Source organism: Rhinatrema bivittatum, chromosome 18 (assembly GCF_901001135.1).
Source record: "Rhinatrema bivittatum chromosome 18, aRhiBiv1.1, whole genome shotgun sequence".
In the NCBI taxonomy this organism is placed as follows: domain Eukaryota; kingdom Metazoa; phylum Chordata; class Amphibia; order Gymnophiona; family Rhinatrematidae; genus Rhinatrema; species Rhinatrema bivittatum.
In genome coordinates, this window is record NC_042632.1 from 45,018,216 (window position 1) to 45,046,204 (window position 27,989).

The window sequence follows — 27,989 nt, forward strand, 5'->3', positions numbered from 1 at the left end:
GTTCCCCCCATCCCCTCCTCCAATCTCCAAAAAAAAATGCCCCTGGTGGTCTAGGGAGACAGGCAAACCCCCACCCCACCCCCCAAATCCCCCTAATACCTCTAAATGAAGACATTGGTAGTCAGTGGGGTCCCAGAGCACCACCTGGCTCCTGACTCGATGCCATTTTGAAAAATGGTGCCAACCTGACAGTGTCCCTATGATGTGATGGGGCAAGGTCTGGGGACCGGACCCAGGCCACATGGGCTAAGTCCCGACCCTAGACCTTGCCCTGTCACATGATGAGGCAAGATCAAGTAATTTGCAGATCTCCAGCCAGATTCACTGGAAGTAAAGCCTGTCTGGTGCTAGTAAGATACCTCCCTCACCTTTCATATCTCTGATCGGATCTCTTCCCTGTCCCCTCCCTTCAGCTACAGAGAGCACCAGAGGGGCTAAGCTGGACCCTGACGGGACTAGACCTTCAGCTATCCAATCTCACCCAACTTTGTTGCATTCATGCTGTGGAATAGTGTTTCTTCCCTAATTAGATGCAAGTTGTAATTATCTATCATCAAGAAGTGCCTTCTTTTCCATGGCCGCATTTGCTTTGGGGAAAGATTACACTCCGAGTAATGAAATGGAAAACAGGGAATGTCCTCTCAGAAGGGACAGATCAATCACAGCACAGCTCTGACTTATTAAAATAATTAGATCAAGGGTTACTTGATCTTGTAACACAAGAACATAAGAACATGCCATGCAGGGTCAGACCAAGGGTCCATCAAGCCCAGCATACTGTTTCCAACAGAGGCCAAGCCAGGCCACAAGAACCTGGCAAGTACCCAAAAATTAAGAAGATCCCATGCTACTGATGCAATTAATAGCAGTTAATGGACTTCTCCTCCACACCTGGCCACTTCTTTGAAAGAGTTTATGCCGTGAGAATGCAACAAAATTATATTTGTTTTCCAACTATTAAAGAAATGTATTTTTTCAGGACGGTGATATTTCTATTCCAGTGGAAAAGGAATGGGAAATGGATTTGTTTTGGAATCATATTACTTTGCTTTAACTGCTAACGTAATTATAATTTACCCTATCCCTTCTGACATTTACCTTTTTTCATTTTCAGCAGCGGGCGTCCGTCCCATTCTAAGTGAAATCAGGGGCGCTGCTGTGCTGATCCACCTCAGAGCCCCCGGCAGGCATCATAGATACAGGCAGAGCGTGAAGACATCACTAACAGAGGGGAACATGAAGAGAGAGAATTTTACAAAGGAGAAACACAGAGAGGGAACATTGTAGTCACAATCAATGGTGAACCACACCCTGTTTTCTCCAATAATGTAAAAGTATAAAAATAGGATATTCTGCCAGGCAATAAGACCCATAAATAAGACACAAAAAAAAAAAAGAATGCAAGAAATAGATAGACTGTTGTTTTGAAGAAATTAGTTAGGTACAACTGTAAGGCTTTTGTTGGGAGCCAAGAAATTTAACGGCTTAGTGACATGGTGTTGTATATATATATAAAAAAAAAAAAGCGCGACTTAAAATTGGAATGGTCAGAGAGAGGAGCAAAAGGAAAAAAAAAAAAAAGAAACCTTACAGCAGATAGACTTGCAAATCTAGCATATTCTGTAAAATATCCTGAGATTTTTTATACTAAAATGCATTTTGCTGCTGTGATACTAAGGCTCTCCATTTAGCGCAACCAGTATGTTGATCTCTGGTCCTGCTTGTAGAAGGCTGAGTGGTTTTCACGTGTACCAGTGTATAATTGATAAACTATTTTATTTCTTTAGTCATCAAACCTACAAAAGGGCTAGGAGGAATTGAATACTTTTTTGCAAAGAAAAAACGCACACAAAATGCCCACATGTGCTGTAATTTTAGAAAACTGCAACCTCCAGAATTTTAGAAAAAGCTTTACATCGGTATTTCATGCAGTTGTTTTGGAAAAATAATACAATATTCAGTCCTAGAAGAAAACAGGTAGATTCTTTATGATGTGGCAGGTACAGTCCTAAACTTACTACTAAGGGCAGTGCAAAACGTTAGAACTGCCTTGAGTAAGTTACAGACTAAGCATTGCCCATTCTATGCCCCTACTTCTTACCTGATAAAGAGTGCATGTCATCTTGTCATCCTTTGGGTTCAGCTAGGCAGGTTTTTGCATTTTTGAGGGGCTCTTCCAAAGCTTTGCTTACTTTTCTGAAAGTTTCTCCTTTTCCTTTAGCACAGATGCTCAGTGCAGCCCTAACGCGCTGGATCGTAGGTAAACTGCAGTTTCAAACAGCAAATGTCAAATTCCGAGTTAAAGGAAGACTACCAAAATTCCTCTTGAAAAAAGAAAAGGCATCAAAAAAAGGCCAATCAGGAGCCAGGAGGGAGGAGACTGGATTGGTCACCATGGCGATGGTTTATTTCCCTTGGAGGTTTATTTATTTATCTTTTTTTTTTTATTTGCAATCTTTATCTTGAAACTCATTTTTCAATTATCCTGTCTGGTCTGTTTCATCTGGCTCCCGAAGGTATCTGCTTTCATTGCCATGCATGTAAATATTTAGGAAATGTATTATTTTCTCCGGAAAAACACAGACTTCACATTAATGTTTCTATGCAATAGAAATCCCAGGCATGCATTATTTTGTCTGGATAGACTGTGTAACTTCTGTGATGTGAAAATCAGTGTCCTATCAGTTACATCCTTTTTCAAATATATATATATATATAGTAAGAAAAAATACAGTAGGCAATCCCAAATGTTCAGGAATACATACTGTAGTCAACAAACCATAGAACACTAATGCAAAACTTCTTATATTACAAAATATAAAAAAATCTTTATTTCAGTTTTATTCATACATCTTCACACAGACCAATTCAAAATGACTTAATGCATCACAAGATACAACATTTCTCATTGTTTAACATACAGATTATTATTGGCAATTTTAATCAAGCGGGTTCGCTTATCTGCTGATGTTACAACCTTTGTTGCTGACTAGACAGGTAAAGATGCCTACTAAAGCATTTTTCAGATCCGTAATATTCAATCTCAGATATCTGGTATAAAGTCCAAAGTTTCAGATACTTGATGTAAAGACCAAATCTATAACTGAGCTGAATATCAATGTAGAATACATCAGAGGCTTGGCCAGTGTAGAAAAATAGAAAGAGTGCCTTGTTCCTGACAAAAGGCCATTTCGCCAGTGGTGGCTTCCTCAAGATTGAAGATATAACGAGGACTCAAGGAAAAGGTCTTAGTAAATACGGTTCTCATGTCATGCTTTATCACAGCACTATATTCTTTCCTAAGAAGATGACGACAGAAGTTTTCACAGCAAACGTTTATAAACTCAGCCTTCCTTCTCCAGTTTTTACCAGCAAAAAACCCAGACCAAGGTCATCTGGGTTTCTTGCTCTCTATATATATTTAACTTAAGCAAAGAATTGTGGTTGCTGTGTTAGCCCACTTGGATGCATGAAATTAAGGGTCAACAAACAAGTTGTGGGATATGAGACAATGTTCTATTGTGAATTGGTTAAAAGACAAAATGAGAGTAGGGCTAAATGGTCAATGGAGAAGGGTGAAGAGTGGAGTGCCACAGAGATCCCTGGGACAACTGCTTAACATTTATAAATGATCTAGAGATAGGAATAATGAGAGAGATGATCAAATTTGCTGATCATACAAAATTATTCAAAGTTGTTAAATCACAAGAGAAATTGCAAGAGGACCTTGCAAGACTGAGAGACTGGGCACCCAGATGGCCAGTGGACAAGCGCAAAGTGATGCACTCAAATTATAGCTATCATCCAGGAAAAGAATATAGGCATCATTGTGGATAATATTTTGAAAGCCTCTGCTCAGTGTGCGGCAGCAGTCAAGAAAGCAAATAGAATGCTAGGAATTATTAGGAAAGGAATGGAGAATGTAATAGAGAGTACCATAATGCTTCTGTATCACTCCAATGTGCGACCGCACCTTGAGTATTGTGTGCATTTCTGCTCACTGCATCTCAAAAAAGATATAGTGGAATTAGAAAAAGTACCGAGAAGGGTAACCAAAATGATGGAATGATTTCTTAAGAGAAAAGGCTAAAGAGGTTAGGGCTCTTCAGCTTGGAGAAGAGATGGCTAAGTGTGCTTGTACCGGATCAGTTACCCGTGAATTTTTCATGGGGAATGTATGCACATTAGTTTGCTTTAAAATGTCGGGGTGAAGCCTGCGCATGAAAAGTATGCACAGACTTTACACGAATGTGTACGGTTCTAAACCTATCCCTGCGAAGGCTAGTGGTTTAACTATCAAGTGAGCCAGAAATTCAGGGGTGGCCTCAAGGTTACGATGGCCAGTCTTCTTGTCTGTCCGAAAGCTGGGCTTTTCTCTGCGCCAGGCAGAAGGGAGCAATGGGCTGAGACCCAGGGAAGACCGAGTTCAAATCCCATTTCCCCCCACTGACACTGGGGCAAGTCACTATCTCTCACTGCCTTAGGTACCCACTTAGATCATTAGCTATTTAGAGCAGACTTATCACCACTGAAGAACACTGCATCATGCTTTGGAGTTCAATGCTGTTAGCTTACGTTGTTTTATCTTTTTGATTATTATTTTATGCTGCTATGCTTGAATAGTTTAATTTTTTTTATTGTAAGAGCTGTTACTTATGTTTATAAGTTGCAGTGGTGTAGATGTGCAATGTTTGTTAGCATTGCTAAGCCAAGCCATGGGATGAGTTTTTCCCCCCCAAGGGACAGGAGGAAACTACCAGCCCCACAGAAACTGCCCAAGCATTTGCTAGAAAACTCACATGCAGAGACGGTACAAGAGGCCTGCAGTAGAACTTCCCTCAGGGGTGACCAGAGCTCAAAGTGACAAACCAGAGACAGTACGGGCAGCGCCACAGGCAGGTCTTACCCGGCAGATGAGGCGAACCCGGCAATACTTATCTGCTGGCATTGTACCATGGAGCCTGCCTACTGCTAACCTAATATTTATTTTTACAATGGCAAGGAAGAGTTTGAATAGCAAATAGGACTGGATTCTGTAAAGGTTGTCCCTTTTTATTACATAAAAAAAACTGACCACGTAATGCATCTGGGTCTACGTGAGATTCGTGATGCATCATCCTTGGAGCATTCTTATTTCGGTTCGGTAAGCAGCATGACGCTTTATTACACGGATTTCTCCAGGCCAGATCTGGCTCCTAGCACACTGCTGTAGGGCAGAGGTGAGATTTTGCCCCTTACTGCTGTTCTTACTTTGAGTCTGACTTGCTCCCGCAGATTTATTTTAAAATGCATGGCTTTAACTTGTTCTCCATTTCAAATTCCAAATCCTTTGCCTGGGGTAGTGTTCATGGTTCCCCATAATAATATCAAATTAAAATTATAAAGTGCTCATCAGTGTAAAAAAAATTAAAATAAAACATCCCCAACGCCCTGTGTGCATTCATTCCTCGCTTTTTCAGGAGGTGGCTGTCTCCCTAGCTCCTAGTAACAGCAAATTCTGTGACTGAAAGGCGCACCAAGCTTATTGATCGGGAGGCATGACCCCCACCGACACAGGCCTGTAACGCTCTCATGTCCTTACCTCAGAACTTTACATGAGTTAACAACAATTGAGAAATCGTTGATCTGCTGTCATTCTGTTGGGGCTGTGGCTAGCGCAGGCATTTTATTTCTCTTGGCACAGTGAAGGCACAGGGTCTTCAAAGCCTAGGGATGCAGTTCAGAACTAGGAAAGAGAATAAAATAAAAAGCAAAAGGAAATGAAAAAGTATCTGCACCTGTATGTGTGTGTGTGTGTATGTATATATATATATGTGTATGTATATACATATATATATATATATATATTTAATATATATATATATATATTTAATATATATATATATTTAATATATATATATATATTTAATATATATATATATATATATTTTATATATATATATATATATATATATATATATATATTTAATATATAATATAGATCAGGAGCTGATTTTTTTCAAAACGGGGATACTCAACACAAATTATTACTCCTTGTACCCAGTGAAGGAGTTCACTAATTATTGGGAGAGTGCTAGCACCCCACTGCACCCACGGAGCTGGCACCTATGTGTGTGTGTTTATATATTTATTTATTTATTACAGCAACAATCATAATTATAGATACATAAAACCAACAGATAAATACTTACAACATATACTACAATTGATAAAAGTACCTCATTTGACTCTCAGATTTTTCTTTATTTGCCTTCTCTATCAGTTAAATCTTTCCACCTGTTTTGTTCTCCCATTTGCTATACTCTGTTGCATTGTAACTTTATTTTTCAACTTGTTCTATGTAAACCGATGTGATAACATGTGTTGAATATCAGTATATAAAAACTAACAAATAAAACAGAAAATATGATGTTTAAACTTGCGCAAAGAATTGTGATTGTTGTGTTAGTCCACTTGGATATGTGGAATTAAGGGTCAACAAACAAGGTGTAGGTGATAACTTTTATTAGACTAACTTAGTACTTCTGCTCCTCATCAGGTTAAATTTGTGTTTTATTTCCTTGTTTTCAATGAAATTTCTCCATTATCACTTTTATGCTAGATGGCAGAGAACTGTGAACCAATTTGCGAGGGAGGCCAACACACGGACATCATTGACAGCCAACTAAATTGCACTACCTAATACAAAATTGTACTAAGAATTACACATTTCAGCAGTAGTCAATATGCAAGCCTGTTTATATACTGAGAAGCAAATGGAAGAGTTAAAATGTTGGTGTTTCAAGGATGGGGAGCCTGAAGAGAGGTAATTAACATTAATAAAATCCATTTTGCCTGCATAATTAGCTCTTATAATTTTGGCCACACAATTAGTCTGTGCTGTTTAGCTTAATACGTTCAGGCTGCTTACATTGTGATGCAACTTATTGTTTTAATATTTGCTGTTGTACATCGCTGTGAGCCAATTAAAAAAGTGAGCCCTAATTCAAATAAATAAATAAATAAATAGTGCCTAATGCTTTGTACATCAGACTAATTAATGTCGATTTTCTCATTTTCAGCTTCCCCGTATTAACAGTACCAGACCTCCCAGCTTTTCAGGTTTTGGGACGCAGCCCCAAATCCTGACCTCACTCTTCCATTCTAATCACACAGAACAATTGTTGTTCAGTGGCAGCTCTTTGTCTCTGCTTCTGATTGAGCGAAGCACCTGGGACGATGATCCTTCCAAAGTGAGTTTTAAGATGGGGTTTGGTTTGGCATAGCTGTTCATAAAGGGTTTTTTTTTTTTTGGAGGTGGGTTAGCATAATCTGAAACATGCTGCTACTTACCTTAATGATTAATACGACACTGCATATTTCCTCCCACCTAGTAAAGAGCTGGCAGAGGACTACAGTACTGGCCCTGTCAGAGTACTAAGGGGTTAGACACAGCTTTTTTTTTTTTTTTAGACTCAGGCCGGCCCAAATGAGGGAGACCTGGGTTTGCTTTCCAGGCCAGGATAACACTTCCTAGACCAGTTGGGGCTGGGAATCCGTCATCATGCAACGGTGACAACTTCGGGACCATGTCTACAGAGTTTGGGAGTGAATGAAGCCTGGAATATGCCCCATCCCCTGTCTCCACCCTCACTGAGGATAACTGATGTAACAACTGAGCTGAGTGAGCAGAGAGAGGGGTGTGAAAAGGCGAGGGGGAATCCCAGGTTAGTTGCAAATTAAGGCTCGTAGTGCTGGATTCCAATCCCTGTTCTAGATGAACTGGAAGCCCAGATTAACTCGGAATCCATGCATCGCCACTGTTTTACAATGGGAGACATTTTTAAAGGGTTTGCGGGCTCTTCATGTTGAGCGCCCGCTCTCCCGACGGGCACCCAGGCACCTCTCCTGAGCGCGCGATTCTCTGTTTAAGAAGTATCGCGCTAATAAGGAGGCGATAGGGACAATAGCACGTCCCTAGCACCTCCTTATTAGCAGTAGAGGTGGCTGTCAGCGGGTCTGACAACCGACGCTCTATTTTATTTATTTTATTTATTTATTTATTTAAGCATTTTTATATACTGGGGTCCGTAAGAAACATCACCTCGGTTTACATTCAAACATTAATTCAGCATAGAGCTTTACAATATAACATAATAACTGTATGAATATAAGACCAAGTATAACTTTGTAATAAAATAAATAAAATCAATATAAGAGTGTCTGTAGAAATATTCTGAAAGGTATATAATAGAACTCAGTTTATTGATAGAAGGCTTTTTTGAATAGCCAGGTTTTTAGGTTTTGTTTAAATTTTTTGTGGCAAAGTTCCTGGCGTAATTCAGAGGGCATAGTATTCCATATTGTGGATCCAGCAATGATGAAAGAACGTTCTTTTGTAGTCGAAAGTTTGGTCAAATTAGGCGCTGGGATCTTCAGTTTTGCTAAATGTTGGAATCTAGTAGGTCGGATTGATGTTTTGAATTGTAATTGATCATTGAACCATTGCATTTCTCAGTTGTGAACGGCTGGCATTTTACCTGCGTCGTTGTTGTGAACGTTGTTGTTGTTGTTGTTGTGAACGGCTGTGAATTTTACCTGCGTCCGTTTTCGAAACCGCTGACAGCCACTTATTATGAAAACGGACGCCGGCAAAACTGATCACCCGTTTTTCTAACCCGCTGACCAGCGGGCAGATTTTTTTAAACTTTGGTTTTTTTAAGTTTTGGTTCCTCCAACAGTATCGCTAGGACATTAAGTCAGAGGGTGTATGGAAAAGCAGTTTTTTTCTGCTTTTCTGTACACTTTACTAGCTTGGCTGCACATTTTACTTTCAGTATCCTGGGGACTAACTAATAGCCTCATCAACATGTATTTGCATGTGATGAGTACTGTTAGTTTTCGGGGAGGTTGGCCGCGCATTTTCGACGTGCTAAACCCTTTACTGTATAAGGGGTAATAGACGAGTGTCGAAAACACGTGGCCAATTGCAGGTTAAACGGTGCCCTCGGCTGAGCGCGCATTACTGTATCGGCCTGTAAGGAAGTTAGAGGTCTAAATCAGCCCATTTGAATATTGAGTCTGGCTGAGCACCTAAACGTAGGTGTCTAGTTTCACCAGGCACATTCATTTTGGTAGCCAAAAGCATGCGTGGGGCTAGTGGTGGCATAAACTCAAAGGAAGGAAAACACTTAGCACAGATTTTCCAACTCTAGGTAGCCAAATGTAAGTGAAGGACTCACAGGTCTAAATTTAGGCAGCCACCTATACAGAGGAAAATTTTCCGTTGAAAACTTAGGGACCTAAGTTAAGCTAAGAGACCCAAATCTGTCTTTCTAAATGAAGCACTGAGCGTTTTTTGAACATTGACCCCTATGTTTATCCATAACATTTGGTACTAGTGTTCCAAATACTCACGGACGTGCAGCACATTTTGGTACTACTGCTGCTTTAAATTTGCTCTTTTAGGGAAATTCAGCAGCTTATGACTTCTGAAACGATCCATGGTTCTTCTCCAGTTACAGTTTCCAGGCCTCACCTGGATTGTGTACTAAGAGCCGGATTCACCATTTTGTGCCTATGGGAAATGTCCTTGATGATATCAGTCCCTAAGTCTATAAATACAGAGACTAAAGATAATGAAATATGAACTGAGCGTGCAGCAGGGTTTTTTTTTTTTCCATACAGCTAATAAATATCATAATTGTGTTTGCCTTTCATAAACACTCACTTCATGTTTTATTAGAAAATCTAGGGAGCCATTGGCACCAGGCTGATAACAGAATAACTAATATCAAAACTGGATACAGGGAAAACACACATGTTAATTAGAATATAAGCCTCAAAACATATTTAACCTGATAACAAAGAATTACCGATATTGCTGGATACGCAATGGGAAACAGTATCAGATGTCCATGCTTGGGGAAAATGCATTGCTAACAGTTTAAAAAAAAAAAAAAAGCGACGCAATAAATGCAAACTTCTTATCAAGTCTTGGACGAGCACTCAGAGCCCTAAGTAGGAGAAAAGACCTGGCTGTAGCCAGGATATTATGTTCAGTCCCATATTCAGAACAAACGTGGTTGCTGGGGAATTAACAAGAAACCAGGGAGAAGATGGCTGGGCCCCGCAGCTCCCCTACTCTTTTCATCACGCAGCAGTTAGGCACCCAGAAGGGCCCAACGCATAATCCGAGGCAGACCTATAATGACTATGGCAGCCATCTGGCTCCATATCATAAGGAACAGGCTAAACCAATCCTGGCTTTACCCCATTGCATGCTGGGACATGTATTTCTAATTGTCCCATGGATTTGCCTAATTAATTTCTCTATAATCAGGGCAGAGCCATAACCATCAATCCTGTTTCCTCACACAGACTGCTGGGTGATCCCTCCTGGCTGGAATGAATCTTACAGGTAGGTCTTAAACTCCCGCTACAGAGGCCGACAACGACTATTCATTTCTAGATTAGAAACCCTGCCTGTGTCGTCTTCATTCCTGGCACAAAGCAGTTGCTTCCTCACTCAGTAGTTGGCACACGATTTCCTGCTAACTTAGGCTCAGTTGGTTTAGCTCAACTAGTGGATCCGAGAGGTATCAGGGCTTTGTTGGGGTTCATTCCCTGATGTTACTGTGACATTAAGATGGACTCTAGCAGGAGATGAGGCCTCGACAAAACCTTCCTGAATTGGCATGGGATCTCAAACTTGATTCACTGAAGTTTTCCCACCAGACCCCTTCCCTTGGCCGACCGGAGGGGGGGTGGGGTGGGGTGGGGCGGCTTTCCCCATCATCGCCGTGTACGTTCTCAGAGGCTGATGCAATAAAGTGCGCGTAAAAAAAACCAAAACCCAAAACGTGCGTCCAAACTGGGAGACCGTTTTTTTTTTTTTTAAACGCGTGTGCATTCATCTCTCTTGGACGCCCGATGCAATAGGTAAATGAGCTGCAGCGCTAAAACGGACGCGCTAGGGATACGTTGTGCGTTCCCAGCGCGTCCTTGGCATCAGCTGCCCAGTAGACGCGGCAAAACGGGTGCCAAATTAAGAGCTTACGTTTTATCCCGCGGCAGCAAATTTACCGGCACAATATACACGGCCTGGGGCGTATATATCGTGCGTGTCTTTTGTATGCCCGGAATTTTTTAAATATTTTTTCCGTCAAGCCTTTTTATTTTTTTCATGCTGATGCTTTCTGTGGTTCCTCCTACTTGCAGGGCGGCAATACTGGGTGGCAGGAACCACAGAAATGCACGCACAGCGAGACTTTATGCCCGCTCTGGGACAGGTGTAAAATTTGACAGGCTAAAAAGTGCACTTTGGGCACAGGGTGATATTTTTGCATTGTGGGGCAATAGCTAATAGCCTCACCTACATGGCATTTACATGTGACGAGCACTATTAGCTACGCTTTTCTTTGGATGCGCATTTTGGAGGTGCTCGTCCCCTTACTGCATTGGGGGGTTACGGACGCGCTTCCAAATGCTCGCTGGGCTGGGCGCGCTTTATTGCATCGGCCCGTCAGCTTCCAGGACCCGTGGCACGTGCCCTAACGCGCGAAATCTTTAAATCTACATTTCTTCCTCGATGAGCACTTCCACGTTACCGTTGTTGCTGGAGCAGGGAGGATACCAGGAGAACCCAGAGCCTGTCATCCGCTGCTCCTGACGGCCACCGGAAAGTGATCACTCTCGGGGTGATAGAGAGAGCGACCAACACACAAAAACACTAAGAGAGAGGATACAGCTAGCTCTTAACCCTCTGAAAATCTGTGCTAGAAATCATCTGAGGGAAGTAAAAAGAGAGATCGCCTTCTGGGCATTGTCACCTTTTCAAAGCTAATTTATTCAAGCTCTGAATTTTTTTTTTTTTTTTTTTTAACAAACTAAAGCAAAGAATTGCAACTTTATGGAACAAAGCAGAGCCAGGAAATTTCAAATATGACTTTGTCCCTGTGTTTGGGTTTTTTTTTTATGCTTCGCGAAAGGTTCTTTGCAGGTTGTGATCCTTTTTATTTGATACCAGCCTACAAATGTTTTGAAAGGTGATGCTTTCCAAATCACATGTCCGCGGCCTTCCTCGGAGGTCCACAGTGGAGTTTTTTTTCTTACAGAGGTGCACAGCTCAGTTTTTTTTCTTTTTCTCTGCAGCTTCAAGATGCAAACTCTTTCTTAACGCAAACCTGCCATCTTGTGGCTGTTGGACAGAAAACATTTCATTTTACAATCGTGGACCCAGCCACGCTTACACACTACATTAGAAGAAAAAACAAACAAACTTGTAACTGAATATCAACCCATCCGGAATATTCTTTTTTTTTTTTTTTCATAACTGTGCAAATTATGTATTTATTTACATGTTCTTATGTATCGCTGATTTCCAATAATAGCTCAACACATGCCAAATATGCAAAAGTCATCTTGTGAGCCAAAGGCCACAAACACTAGATCTAGGTAATAAACCTGGAAGCACAGATGAGGAGGACATAGTAATCAGCATTTGCAATGCAGATTATAGCATACAAGCAAATAAATTTTAAACATTTACCTACAGTCTTTTTACGACTGGTCCAAAGGAAATTATTCCATTTTCTGAGAATATGGTTAAGGCCTAGGCAGTCAGAAGCAGGTTTAGCCACTGCAGGGAAATGATATAATCTTCAAAATAGTATATTTCTTCTTTTTTGACTCTGTCGTTTCTTCTTTTTCTCTAATTCCTTGAGAATCTTTTTTTTTTAACTGATATATGCTGGCAGCTGAAACCCACAGACCATTGGCTCTCAAAATTGAATATCTCTAGTGCAACAATAGTTCTTTAACTTCAGGATTTCTCGTTATTCTTATACCAAGGACTTTAAGAGATTCAAAACTTTTGGGAAGGATCCTAGCTTGAGAGAGGATCAGGATTGAGGGGAAAGAGAGGTGTTAGTCCCTTGGCTCCCCCCTCACATCCCTGGTCCCTTCCAACCCTCATTCCTTCATGCACACCCAACCCTGGAGCTAATCTCTATTTCTCTTTCTTACACACATGCACCCACCCATCCACTAAGCCAATCCACTCTTTCTCTCCTCTCAGCCAATTCCCTCTTTCACCCTGCAAACTAATTCTTTCCTCTTTGACCCCCTCCAGTTGATCTCTTCTCTCACACTCCCCCAAACACTGATATTTCCCTCTCTCAGGCCTTCTATTGCTTTGAACCCATGGCCTATAAAGCTCTCAGAATGCCTTGCACCAACCCCATAGTACACTGACCACAGACCTACAGGTCCTCCAAAGCACAATATTGCCATCACGGAAGGGCTAGCTGATTGGGTCTAGGCCAGCCAGTCTAGTTATAGCCCACCCGTGAGGTTAAAGAGTCCACAGGTGACTCAATGGAGAGTAGACAGAGCAAGCAGGCCCAGGGGCAATGTGGAAGGTGTATAAGTATGAAAACCAGGGCATTGGTGGAGCAACACCAGGATTTATGGTGCCAGAGCGCTGGAGCAGGGCAAGGATCCCAGAAGTTAAGAGTTGGAGCAGGAGTGTTGGATGGGACAAGGATCCATGGAGACGAGCAGAGGTGCCAAAGGATGCATCCCAGGAGTCTGTTGTGCCAGCAGTGGTTGGTCTTGTTATTCTTTATTTGGGGCGCGCACACTGAACAAAAGAAACAAAACATATTTCTGGATTTCGTATTCACAGGATTCACCACCACCACTGGAAGCAGTCCAGTTGCATAGGGACACCCCACCCAGAGTTGGCCCGAATGAATGGACGCTATCTACCCTCTCAGTGGAGATAACTTAATTGAACTTGGAGGAATGATTTCTTGATGAGGGTGGATGGAGATCTGCAAGAAATAATTTGTGAGAATTTAAGTCCTGTGTGATGAAAAATAACGTAAGCTACTCCCCCCCATGAAAGCTGCTGCCAGAACCTATTATACCTTATCAGCTTTAGTGCATGGCAAACCTGTGAGAACAGAATGATAAAGAGGGAGAGGAGCAGGTGAGCTAAAACACAGGGTCCTTCTCCAAGCTCAGCTAGGGACAGCTGGCTATCTTACCCCTCTACGTTGAGAACTTTGTACCCTCTCCCCCTCCTCCCCCTGAATACATCTTAACCTCTTTGTATCCTTCTCTTTCTGTTGTAAATATCATGTTTGAATTGTTGTACTTTTTCAGTTTTTGAATTTTTGCCTTGTGATTGTATTATTGATGCCTTCCTTCATACCTTTACTATCGTTGCCCAGTTGGCTTTGATTTTCCCCCCTTATCGCCTTGTTTTATTGTATTTTCCACTCATTTTGTTAAAATGTGAACTGGCATGATGTTGCCCACTAATGCCGGTATATAAAAGCTATTAAATAAAATAAATAAATAAAATAGATTTATCAAAATGTTAGGTAGAGAGTGAATTGTACAAATCATCTCCTCTTGTACCTTTCATCAATTGAAATGACAGAAAATCTTCAGTGCTGTGTACTTTCCTGATCAAATCTCCAACTGTGTATGTAACCCCCCCCCCCAAACTACCCCACTCCGAGTTAAAAGTGCCAACATCACCTTCTTTTCCCTTCCCTATCCCCCCTACCTCCTCTAGCATCATCGCCTTTTTCTCCTGTCCCACTCCCCCTTATCCCCCAGCATCATCATCATCTTCTCTTTCCTTTTCTCTCCTCTCACCCCCTGTTGTTATTATTATCTTCCCCTCCCTGCTCTCTCCCTCCACCCTTCTGGTATCATCTCCATCGCCTTCCCTACCCTCGCCTTCCCCACCCCTCCCCCGATATAATCTCCATCAACCTCCCTCCTACCGTCTCCCTCCACTCCACTCCTCCCCCTGCCAATCACCTTGCCTTTCCCACTCTCTCCCCTCCTGGGCATGGATGCTTTCTTTCCCTTCCCTCCCCTCCTCCCAGCTTCCTAGCTTTCCTTACCTGCTAATGGTTCTTTCTTCTACCCCTGTTTCCCTCTGTAATCAGAACTGCATGGGGCCAGCAGGACTTGTGAGTCTACAGGGGTCCCCCTCGTGCCATGTCAAATGCAGAGGAGAGCCAGCAGAGGGGAAAACAGTGTATGTCCTGAGGTTTATAAAATAGCACTTGCGCGAAGATGCACTATTTGTGCGGGCATGTGTTCGTTTTTATGTGCACAGGACTGGGCAAGGACCTGGTCTCCTGCCTGGCCAGCTCCCTTCCCCGCAGGTTGAGCCCTTGGGTGCTAGGGACTGGTAGGGCTCAGCTTGACATGGCAGGACAGACTGGACAGCCTAGACAAGGCAGGGCAGGCACCAGCTCCAACTGAGCTCTAGCACAGGCTGGATGTTGTGGGCATCACGCAAATGCCAATCAGGAACCAGGAGGGAGGAGATTAGGTTGGTTACCATGGCGATGTTTCATTTCCCTCTGAATTTTTTTTTTTTTTATTTTGCAAGCTTTATCTGGAAACTCATATTTCATTAGCTTCCCTGCACAATATAATTACCACAGGTATAATTACCATGGACATGATTATCACGGACTAATTATCATGTTGAATTAGCACGGGCATAATAATCATGCGGTAATTATCAAGGGCTAATTATCATGTGGTTAGAGCACTGGGTTATGAGCCAGGGTTCAGATCCTACTACCACTACTTGTGATCTTGGGCAAGTCTGTACAACCTCCATTGCCTCAGGTATAAATGTAGATTATGAGCCCTCTGGGGAAAAGGAAATATCTACAGTACCTGAATGCAATCTGACGTGAAGTGGCTGAAAGGCAGAATAAAAAAATTTCAATTAAATAAATTTTTTTAAAAAATCACATGGTAGATAGGGATGTAATTATGTGGTAATTAACATGGTTTCATTATCATGTGATCAGTAGAATAGGCATAATAATCACATGGTAATTACTATGAGCTAATTATGTGGTAATTAGCACAGGCTAATTACCCTGTGATAATTAGTCCGTGTTAATTACAACACAATAATTCGTGTGTGTGTGTGTGGGGGGGGGGGGGGGGATCTGAAGAAAAATATGTTTCCAGATAAAGCTTGCAATTTAAAAAAAAAAAAAAAATCTAAGGGAAATAAACCATCACCATGGTGACCGATCCAGTCTCCTCCCTCCTGGCTCCTGATTGGCCTTTGTGAGTAGCCTTTTCTTTCTGGAGAGACATTTTGGGAGCCTTCCTTTAAGCCATTTATTGACATTTGCTGTTTGAAATTGCAGTGAACCTAAGAGCCAGCAGGTCAGGACTGAACTGAGCATCCGTGCTAAAGGAAAAGGAGAAACTTTCAGAAAAGTAAGTGAAGCTTTGGAAGGGCCCCTCAAAAATGCAAAAACCTGCCCAGCTGAATGAACCCAAGATGACATGCACTCTTTGTCAGGTAAGAGGCGGCTCTAACGTTTTGTACTGCCCTTAGTAATAAGTTTAGGACTGTGCCTGCCAGATTATAAAGGATGTGCGGTTATTACATTTCTTAAGCCTGCTTTTTCTGGGACTGAATATTTTTACTCTCTTTCCAAAACAGCTGTAAAACTCTCACTGCATGAAATAACTGTGTAAACATTATTTTAAAATTACAGCGCACGTGGGCATTTTGTGTGCGTGTGTACGCGTGCATGTTTTCTGTGTAACAATTTTTAATTCCTTACAGTCCTTTTTTTTGAGACTCAAAATTATTTTTCTTGCCCTTAGTTCAGGGGTCATTTTAGTTTTTATTTTACTTTTATTAATTTATTTATTTAAATCTTTTCTATACCGTCATTAAGGTGGGTACCATCACAACGGTTTACAGTAAGGCACAAAAATAATGTTATTAAAATGTATCCGTTTTCACAGGTGCCAATAGGTTCGGTAACATAAGTTTTAATCAAAGCTAGATGTTAAATGAGTGTGATCACTATTCTGTCCAGGTCAAATCTATAGCAGTTTGAGTTCATGACTCATTCTATAAATGTAACTATCCTTTAGTGATGAATTCTATTAAAAAAATGAACACCCTTATTGGGCGTTTGCAATTTGTGCCTCAGCTTTTTTTTAGGGGAAGAGATCCTGGAGTTTGAGGTTAGACATCTTGGTTTGGGCACAAATTAATGCTGAGGGACTGCAGGTGGCACTCTCGGATATGTAGCAGTGCCTCAAAGTTTTGTTCTCTACCTCCAACTGCTGGTAGGGATGCATAAACTCACTTGTCTGGACTGATCTGGGGTACTCCAGGAACAAAAATTAGTAGATAAGGACCAATTTTCCTTTATCCATCTCAGTGCTGTTTAAGACTTATCCGGCTAAGTAAGATAACTGGATAAATAAAAGAAAAGCGCTACATAGGCACATAAGTAAGATAGACGGATAATTAGCATTTGACGACTATGAAGCACTTTTTAAGACTTATCTGGCTAAATGGCGACTTTGCCAGATAAGCAAAAAATTATCCAGATAAGTGGCGGAATCTGGACAAGCGGCAGATTCCAGGACGAACATAAATTAAAAGCATTAAAACGTAATTCGCTATACACAAAAAATGTACCCATGTTGTAACCAAAAAATAATACCACCACCAATGCAATAGGGCAAGACGCAGTTAAGCGAGTGTCTCCTCCTCTGGACTGACTAACCAAGGGCACTACAATGTCTTCTCGTAAAGTCCTTGCTGCCGGCCCTTCCCGAGCCTGCAGCAGCCACCTTCCTGCAATTCAGGACACTCACTGCCTCTGTTTACTCCGTCCACTGTCGATCAGTCGCCCCCCCCCCCCCCCCCCCCCCCACTCTAACCATCTCTGAGCTCACACAGAGATCAGATTAGCCGGGCAGAATTTCCGTGACTAGCAGCATCACAGCCACAAAAAAAACATCACTGTTGATAAAACATAGCTTTCTCCTTGTCTTCTGCTGCTGTCAGTCTATCATAAGTTGATAAGAAAGTCACAGCTTCTGCTATTTTTTATTTTCTCTTTCTCCTTGCAGAAGAGCGAGCTCAGCGATGACATCTTCAGAATATCCGAGGGGGGGGGGGGGGAGACTGAACCAGCAGAACCTGCTCCAAAGAGGGAGGGGCAGCAGCAGAAGCAAGCACAGTTGTCACGGACTGTGAGCCCTCAGCTGTGGGCATGGTTGACGCAGCCTGGCAGGCAAATCCACTAGGCCCACGCCGACAGCAGGTGGACCCGCCTCTAACTGGGACAAGGTCTAGGCTTCACCCATAGGCTTCGCCTATACTAGCCCAGTTCCTCGCAGTATAGGAATCCAGGTGCCAGCACGGCTTAGGTGAGCGGACAGGTGGAGTCCGGTAGCAGGCCGAGGTCAGGATAGGCAGTGGACAAGTAGCTTCAAGGTCCAGGCAAATTCGCGGCAGAAGGAGCTCAGGCAATGAGGTAAGAATCCAAGGCCGAAGTGAGAACCAGAAGACAGACAGACAAGGCAGGAATGGAACAAACAAGATAGGACAGGCAAGGCACAGACTGGAACAAGCAAGACAAGTGTTGCGAATGATATGAGCTTGAGTCCCTTTTGCCATGGTGCAAATGGCGCAACCTCGTGGGCTGTGCCCTAAGGCTTGCACCGGCAGCGGGTGAGCGAGTCTTAGCACACGCCAGAATATGACAGAGTCTATACCTAGACAAAGCTGGGGCTGAAGACTTGAGAAGACAAAGGCCAAAGCTGACAATTTTAGCATGGGCTGAAGACTGAAGTGGAGCTGGAGACTGGAACAGGCTGAAAACTGAACATAAGAATTGCCATACTGGGTCAGACCTAGGGTCCATCAAGCCCAGCATCCTATGTCCAACAGTGGCCAATCCAACTCACAAGTACCTGACAAGTACCCAAACATTAAATAAATCTTAAGCTACTATTGTTTAATAATCAATAGCAGTTTATGGATTTTTCCTCTATGAACTTATCCAAACCTTTTTTAAACCCAGCAACACTAACTGCTGTAATCACATCTTCTGGTAATGAATTCAAGAACTTAACCATGCGCTAAGTGAAAAAGAATTTTCTTCAATTTGATTTAAAAGAGCTGTTTGCTAACTTCATGGAGTGCCCCCTGATCCTTCTATTATCTGAGAGAGTAAATAAGTGATTTACATTAATTGTTCAAGTCCTTTCATGATTTTCTAGACCTCTATCATATCCCCCCTCAGCCGTCTCTTCTCCAAACTGAACAGCCCTAACTTCCTCAGCCTTTCCTCATAGGGGAGCTGTTCTATGCCACTTATCATTTTGGTCACCCTTCTCTGCACTTTCTCCAGTGCAACTGTATCTTTTTTGAGATGCGGCAGCCAGAATTGCAAACAGTATTCAAGATGTTGTCTCACCATTGATCGATACAGAGGCATTATTACATCCATCATTTTATTTGCCATTCCCTTCCTAATAATTCCTAACATTCTGTTTGCTTTTTTGATCGCCACAGCACACTGAGCCGACGATTTCAATGTATTATCCACTATGATGTCTAGATCTCTTTCCTGGGTGGTAACTCCTAAGATAGAACCTAACATTGTGTAACTACTGCAAGGATTATTTTTCCCTACATGCATCCCTTTGCACTTGTCCACGTTAAATTTCATTTGCCATTTGGATGCCCAATCTTCCAGCCTCGCAATGTCCTCCTGCAATCTGTCACAATCCAGTTGAGATTTAATTACTCTGCATAATTTTTTGTCATCTGCAAATTTGATCACCTCACTTGTTGGACCCCTTTCCATATCATTTATAAATATATTATAAAGCACGGGTCCAAGTACAGATAGCTGAGGCATTCCACTGTTTACCTTTTTCCACTGTGAAAACTGACCATTTAATCCTACTCTCTGTTTCCTGTCTTTTAACCAGCTTGTAATCCACAAAAGGACATCGCCTCTTATTCCATGACTTTTTAGTTTTCTTAGAAGCCTCTCATGCGAGACTTTGTCGAACGCCTTCTGAAAATCCAAATATACCACATCTGCTGGTTCACCTTTGTCCACATGTTTATTTACTTCTTCAAAAAAGTGTAGAGATTTGTGAGGCAAGACTTACCTTGGGTAAATCCATGCTGGCTGTGTACCATCAAACCATGTCTAACTAAATATTTTGTGATTTTATTCTTTATAACAGTTTCCATGATTTTTCCCTGGCACTGGCGTCAGGCTCACTGGGCTGTAGTTTCCCAGATCACCCCTGGAGCTCTTTTTAAATATCGTGATTACATTGGCCATCTTCCAATCTTCAGGTACAACGGATGATTTTAATGATAGGTTACAAATTAACTGAAATAGGTCTGAAATTTCATTTTTCAGTTCTTTCAGAACCCTGTGGTGTACGCCATCCAGTCATTAATTCAAATTTGATCATATTATGATCAATATAGCCAAGCAGCCCCACCACCACTTATTTATTTATTTATTTATTTATTTTCTTTTTATATACCGATGTTCCTGTATAATATACATATCACACCAGTTTACAAGGAACTAAAACTGTCGCCTCGGGGGCGGAATACATTGAAACCTAATAACAATAAATAACATTAAAGATACATAAAAAAGGCGTAAAGTAACTGAAATATATTACCTCGCTCACTAAGTCCTGTGCTCCACTGAGAATTAGATCTAAAAATGCTCCCTCTCGTCTGTTCCTGAACCAGTTGCTCCATAAAACTATCATTTATTCCATACAGGAACTTTATCTCTCTAGCATGTCCTGTTTCACTTAGTCAATATTGGGTTAATTGAAATCTCCCAATATTACTGCACTACCAATTTGGTTAGCTTACCTAATTTCTCTTAGTATTTCACTGTCCGCCTCACCATCTTGGCCAGGTGGATGGTAGTATACTCCTATCACTATACTCTTCCCCTACACACAAGGGATTTCTACCCATAAAGATTCAATTGTGCATTTAATCTCACGCAGGATCTTTATCCTGTTGGACTCTATGCCATCCCAGACATAAAGCGCCATCCTGCCACCAAGATGCTCTTCTTTGTCATTGCGATATAATTTGTACCCTGGTATAGCACTATCTCATTCGTTATCCTCTTTCCACCACCAAGTCTCTGAGATGCCAGTAAAGTCTATGTCATCATTCACTGATATACATTCTAATTCTCCCATTTTGTTTCTTAGACTTCTGGCATTAGCATACAAACATTTCAAAGTGTGTTTTTTGTTTGTATTAACATTCTACTTTTCAGTTGACAGGGATAAATTAGATTCTTTTAGCTCAGGTGAATTTTTAATTATAGGCACTTGGACTACTTTTCCTATTATTGGACCCTCTGTTGGGATGCCCTAACTCTAATGCTTCATTAGTATCCTTTGAAGATACTTCCCTCTGAATCATGCACTGCTGAGTGATTGTCGGCTTTCCCCTTTGATTTAATTTAAAAGCTGCTCTATCTCCTTTTCAAAGGTTAGCGACAGCAGCCTGGTTCCACCATGGTTAAGGTGGAGTCCTTCCCTTTGGAAAAGACTTTCCCTTCCCCAAAAGGCTCCCCAGTTCCTTACAAAACTAAATTCCTCTTCCTTGCACCATGATTTCATCCACGCATTGAGACTCCAGAGCTCTGTCTGCCTCTGGTAACCTGCGCATGGAACAGAGAGCATTTCAGAGAATGCTACCCTGGAGGTTCTAGATTTCAGCTTTCTACCTAAGAGCCTAAATTTGGCTTTCAGCACCTCTCTCACACATTTTCCTATGTTGTTGGCTCCTCCCCAGCACTGTCTAAAATCTTATCTAGGTGACACGCGAGGTCCACCACCTTAGCACCAGGTAGGCATGTCACTGGGCGATCCTCACGCCCACCAGCCACCCGACTGTCTACATTCCTAATTATCGAATCACCAACTATGATGGCTGACTTAACCCTTCTCTCCTGGGCAATAACCCTAGGAGACACATCCTCCATGTGAGAGGACAATGCACCACCTGGAAAGCAGGTCCTTCCTACAGGATCATTTCCTGCTGCACCTGGTTGATGCTCTCCGATCAAGAGACCTTCCTCCTCAAAGGCAGCACCAGGGCTGCCAATCTGAAGTTGGGACTTGGCTACTATGTCCCTGAAGGTCTCATCTATATACCTCTCTGTCTGCCTCATCTCCTACAGGTCTGCTACTCTAGCCTCCACAGATCAGACTCATTCTCTGAGAGCCAGGAGCTCTTTGCATCGCATTCACATGTACAATTTCTCACTGGCGGGTAAAAAATCATACATGTGACACTTGATGCAAAAGACTGGGAGGCCCCCCTCTTGCTGCTGGACTGTTGCCTTCATCTCAAATTTGTTGAGTTCATAGGTAAGTTTTAGGTTGCTATGGGTGTAGGAATGTGTACAATTAGGGTTCTTTTAAATGAATTAGTGTATTCACTATATATCTGGTAGTGACCTCAAGGGAATGATTAAACTCTTGATGAGGTGTGGAGAATATCTGAATTTAAGTTAAAAGGCTGATTATGTTTTTATTTTTTTTAGTGTGAAAGTGTCACCTGCCTATAAATTAAAGGATGAGTTAAGGGTGCCTGACTGGAACAAGCAAGACAAGGACAGGCAAGGTAAGGGTTGGGACAAGGGAGGGCGAGGAGCAGGACTGGAAACAGGCAGCCAAGATGAGCAGTAGCAACATGCACTACAGACAAAGTAGGAGGACCTGTTGCTGAGACGCTGGCTGGTTGCAAAGGAATTCCTTATATGTTTGTGATGTCATCAGCTAGTGCTACAGGAAGTCCTAGCTGGAGGACCTAGAAAGAAAGTCCAGAGCTACAAGTGGATCTAGTCAGGGTCCTTGGAGCAGCATGTTGATGAAGTTGCTTCAGATCAGAGGTGAGGAGCATAACAATGGCACTCGAGCCAGAGGAGGTCTCACTCTCTTGTACTTTCCTGTAGCACGCTAGCCAGGAGGTCTTACTCTCTTGCACTTTCTGCGTCCAAGTATGCTCCATAAGGGAAGGAACCCAATGGAAATTTTAGAGCTGTCCAAAATAGTTAAATTACTCCTTGTCCCATTCGCAGTTCTAAAATCTTCATTGGGCAGAAAAAGTCACCAGATGTAGTGAATAAATCACTACATTTATAGAACTGGGGATCAGTTAAAAAAATTAGCACATGGTAATTCTAGGCAGGTCATAATTACCATGTGATAATTAGTCCATGCTAATTAGCCTGTGCTAAGAGCTACCAGTGAAGTGCCACACAACCACAGAATAGGGCAAAATAGGAGAAATTCCTGACTTTAGTCATAATTTAACTAACAGTTTCTATTCTGTCTTTGTAGGTGACTCACCAATCCAAAACAGATTACAAATTAAGATTAATAGAATAATAGCAGAACGTTCTCTGTTACAAGGGTGTATATAATCTCAATAAAACAACCCAATGACCACTCCACCCCATTTCCAACACTGCCCCATTTACCATCCCGCTAGCCCAAATCCCTCCACAACAAAACAAAACCACACCAACCAATGTCTCTCTGCAGTAAAGAAAAACCCAGAGTCGTGTCTTTCCACTGATTTCTTTCCCGTTTTCGTTTTGATGTACACTGCCAAATTCCAGGGGAAAATAAAATAAAAACTAAAACAAAGGTCTTTAGTTATGAGGGACTTTATCAAATGCCTTCCGAAAATGCAAACACACTGTTTGGACTGGATCATCTCTGTCCAAATGATTAATCACACCTTGAAAGAATTCTAATGATTTAGTAAGGCATGACCTCCCTTTCTTAAATCCATGCTGGCTCTTCCCCATTAAACCACATTTATCCATACGTTCAGTAATTTTGTTCTTAGCTGTAGCTTCAACTATTTTATCTGGCACCAAAGTCAGGCTCACCGGCCTGTAGTTTCTTGGATCACCCTTAGCTATCGGATAAGTAGGTACCAAGAGGAGTCCTTGGGAGCTCAGTAAAACTACCCAAAGGAGACTTAAATCCCTAGCCTAGGAGGGAGGGGACCCCAGGAGTGTGCAACAGCAAAGATCAGTGGCCCTTTTGATACATCTGAGTAAATGTTTGTGGATTCTGAATTCACAGACTTTCACGTGCAGCTTTTATCATTTTTTACACTGGAAAAACTGAATTTTTGAAAGTTGCTACTTTTACGCGTGCCACTCCTTTGAAATTTCGGTGAATTTTCGAAAGGTTTTACGCGCGCAAATGGATTTTACATGACTAAATGGGCTTTTTAAAATTGCTACGATGTATGATTTTTACATGCCTAATTCCTCCGATAATCCACTACTTTCGGTTTTGGCGTGCACTGAAACCTAGAAACAAAGCCAAATGAAAAAATGGTAAAGAAAATTAAAAAAAAAAAAAAACCAAAAACGTTTTTTTCTTCCCGTGCGCACCTCTATGGGTCATTCTGGAGGTGATGTGGATGAGTCGCCGGTGGTGATTCAGGCGCTGGAGCAGCAGCCGTGTGGGCTGCTGGCGTCCTGTGGTGGCCGCGCATCCGCCAGCGTGGGCTGACCTTATAGCCAATCAGCAACTCCGTGGGGCAGGCTGTCACACTCCTTTTATGGGAGAAAACAGCTTCTATTGTACAGACCCAGAATCATAAAAATCACAAACTGAACAACCTAATTCTTTTCAGCTTACCCTGTCATGGATGGAACCATTATAAATAGATCACACCAGTGTAATAAGAGATTGTCAGCCACCTTGCTAATGCTTTCTTGCAGTGGCGAAAATTAGCCAAAACCAACATACTACTTTGCATGCAGCAGCGGAGGGTGTGGATTATCTTTGACATATCTGCCATTAGAAAGGGGAGTCTGAAAGTTATTTTTAGTGAAAACGTGTTTTAGTTGCTTAAGGAGTGTTGCAGTACCTCAGGGCATCTTCCGCTAGCGCTAAGCAACAAGAAAGCTTGAGTTAGCATGCCACGGGCTTAGTAAAAGTGATGTGGCACAATCGGAGGCAGCAGTGGGCCAGGGAAATGCGAAACGCAACTCTCTTCCACGATCTTCTGCTTTCTCTCTGTAAGACTTCCATGAGGAAGAACTCCAGTGGCTTAGCAACAAGGAAAATTAACCAGGAGAAAGGCACAATTCAACCAATTTCTTTAATGATGGGTTGCTTTTTTTTTTTTTTTTGTGAACAGTGCCAATATCTGTGCTATTGTTCTTTCAGAGACCTGATAGTGCACCATTACTTAGCCTGGCCACTGCTACGAAAATACACGAGCCAGCATGTCTTCCGCTGCATCAGCAGAACATCTTTCGCACGCCTGTAGGCATCTATCCCTCTTCTGCTCCATTCCAAATACTCCAAAGTATGTTCTTGTCTTGGACATAGATTTCTATTCACTTTTCGTGACTTTTTTACTTGTATTTTAGAGAGCACCTTGTTGGGCCACCACAAATAAAATTAGTTTAGAGATAAACAGCACAGTGGCCAGGACGACGAGACACCGTATCCCAATGTTACCTGCGTACTATACCAACCTGCACTGCTGTTCTATATTCACATCCTTCAAGGGCGAGCCACTCTCCCATGTTTGCAGCCCCCGCTGCCTGAGGAATGGAATCAAGTCATCTTGAAAACTGCCATCTTTACACGTCTACTGGAACAATAAAAGCTTCCTCTCTTCCCAGGTATTTTGCTTTCTTGCATCTGTATTTCAGGAGTAAGAATTTATGAATGCATGACAAGCTGTAACGGAAAGTTGAGCTGTTATCCTGCTAAGTGAGCATAAAGAGGGGAATATCCGATATTCCTTTAAAAAATACTTATCTTTATTTTTTTTTTCTTTCAAGCTGCCATATACTTAGGGTGAAACAGATGACTCTGGTGGAAAGAGATGTTATAAAGAGATCTGCCATTTCATGACATTGCACACAGGGCTGAAATTTGATTTAAGGGCATCAGCGATATCTCGCTTCAAATCACAGATTAATTCTTGGGGAATTTTGCGCAATGCAACCTTAAAATTGAATTAAGAGCTCTGTAAGTAGGTGTCCTTTTTTCTTGTTGTGTAATGTGGTGCAGGGCATCCTTCATCCCTCCTTTACAGAACCTCATCATTTAAAATCTGCTCAGTTTGACCCGCCTTTCCAGAACTGATGGTGCCCTTAGGCCTCATGGGTTCCAACAGCAGGTACTCACAGATGCTCTGGCTTTTTTTTTTCTTCCTTAAGTTAGCTTAATAATGTGTGCAGGAGACAGTATTTTTGCTGGGATCCAGGAAGCAAACTCTCGATTGGCCCTTAGCTCAGTGCCTGCAGCCAGGGACAGTCATAAAATCAACAACAAACAGGCAGTTCCTAGTGAGGGACAATGGGCTGGAGGTGTCTCTTCATTTATTCCTTATTTCACCCCTCACCCCTGCACAATCCTTTTTTTTTCCTCTGCTATATTTGTCACCCGCTCCCCTATCTCAAACCTCCCAACTTGAAGATACTGGTTCACACCTTTATCATTTCAAGAACTGATTACTGCAACTCAATTAAAGTGGCTGGCAGCTATTGCAAGGTACAGCCGCCAAAGTCATCTACGTCCTAAAAAAAAATCTGACCAGTTTATCGCCGGTGCTTAAGTCTCTGCACTGGCTCCCCGTTTCTTACCACATCAGATTTTAAAATTTTCTATTTAACTTTTTGAGCTTCACTCAGGCTTTCCTTTATCTCTGTCTAAGCTCTTGATTCCTTACTGTAATCTGTGCTCATCTCAGCAAGGCCTTCACCTTCCCCCACCAACTGTTATTAGATTAGGTGTTACGAGAGATTTGTCTTTTCCATATCACTCTCCTGTTGTGGAACAGCCTGCTAAATGACATTTGAGCAGAGTGCAATTTGTTTTTAATTTCGGAAAGCGGTGAAGACTTGTTTTTTTAACCAGGCATACAATATACATATAATATCTTAGGTGACAGATTTATTCAGGATTGATGCACTGCACAGTTGTGATTTACCTGTTTTTTTGTTGTAAGTTTTTTATGCTTTTTATTTTTCTTATTATTGTATCTATTAGAATGTTGTTTGTGATTGACTGATTGTATTTTGCTTATCTTTTTATTGTAAACCGTTTGGAAACTTTGCTATAATTTGCAGTATATCAAGTTCAATAAATAATAATAATAATAATGTTTTTCCATGGACAAAAATTGAGTGCCTTAATGACCATGTAACCCCTTCTTTGGGTGACTTCCAGAATATTGGGGCACACAAATGTCCCCGGGGCCACTTTCATACTCGGACCTCTGCTTCTCCCTCTCTTTCGCCCCAACCCAACTCTCCACTTGCTCCTGGATGCCGGGGTCCTTAAAAAGCCTGCTAACAGCAGCATTAGACCTGATAATCTCAGGGCCCCCTGAATTCTACCCATTTGCAACATCCCAGCACCTTGTCTATGGATGGTCCGCCCCTCCCCCCCACCCCAAATTCAAAAACCGCTATACAGGCATTCCCTGCCACAGAAATCTGGACTCATTGTTTATCCAGCTGACTCAACCCTGTTGATACTATAATTGCACATGCAATAAGTACAATGTTAAATCTGCCCGCTCCTCATGTTGTAAAATGGCTTCCTTGTTTGTAATTGTAAACATTTATTTTTGTTCTCACCCATAAAATGTTTAATGTTACCCCTCCCACTGCCTATACTGTTAAAAGAACCCCAACTAAAGGCAACCAACTTAGGGGCTACAGCTCAAAGCCCAAACACGCTCAACTTCTCCCATATCATAGGGTGTGGAGATATATTACCCCCACTATATACTACCAGGATACAAATTTGATTACAATACTTAATTAAAAGCTTCCTGCAAACTGATGTGCAATGAGCAGGTGAGAGACTATGGGGTGATAATGTCTGATGATCTCAAAGTAAGATTAATCGGAGAAAATTCTTTTTCACTCAACGCACAATTAAGCTCTGGAATTTGTTGCCAGAGGATGAGGTTAGAGCAGTTAGTGTAGCTGGGTTCAAAAAAGGTTTGGATAAGTTCTTGGAGGAGAGGTCCATTAACGGCTATTAATCAAGTTTACTTAGGGAATAGCCACTGCTATTAATTGCATCCATAGCATGGGATCCTCTTAGTGTTTGGGTAA

At 41.9% G+C, this 27,989-nt stretch overlaps 1 long non-coding RNA gene across 2 annotated transcripts; it reads left to right on the forward strand.

Annotated features, from left to right (window-relative positions):
- The first annotated feature begins 16,150 nt into the window (after window positions 1-16,150).
- On the forward strand, window positions 16,151-27,003 carry LOC115080081. 2 transcript variants are annotated; one of them, XR_003853504.1, is made up of 4 exons: window positions 16,151-16,342; window positions 22,416-22,763; window positions 25,278-25,535; window positions 25,698-27,003. It is a non-coding gene; the product is annotated as an uncharacterized LOC115080081 (long non-coding RNA). The 2 variants fall into 2 exon arrangements; XR_003853503.1 differs by having other exon boundaries at window positions 22,416-25,535.
- The last annotated feature ends 986 nt before the right edge of the window (window positions 27,004-27,989 follow it).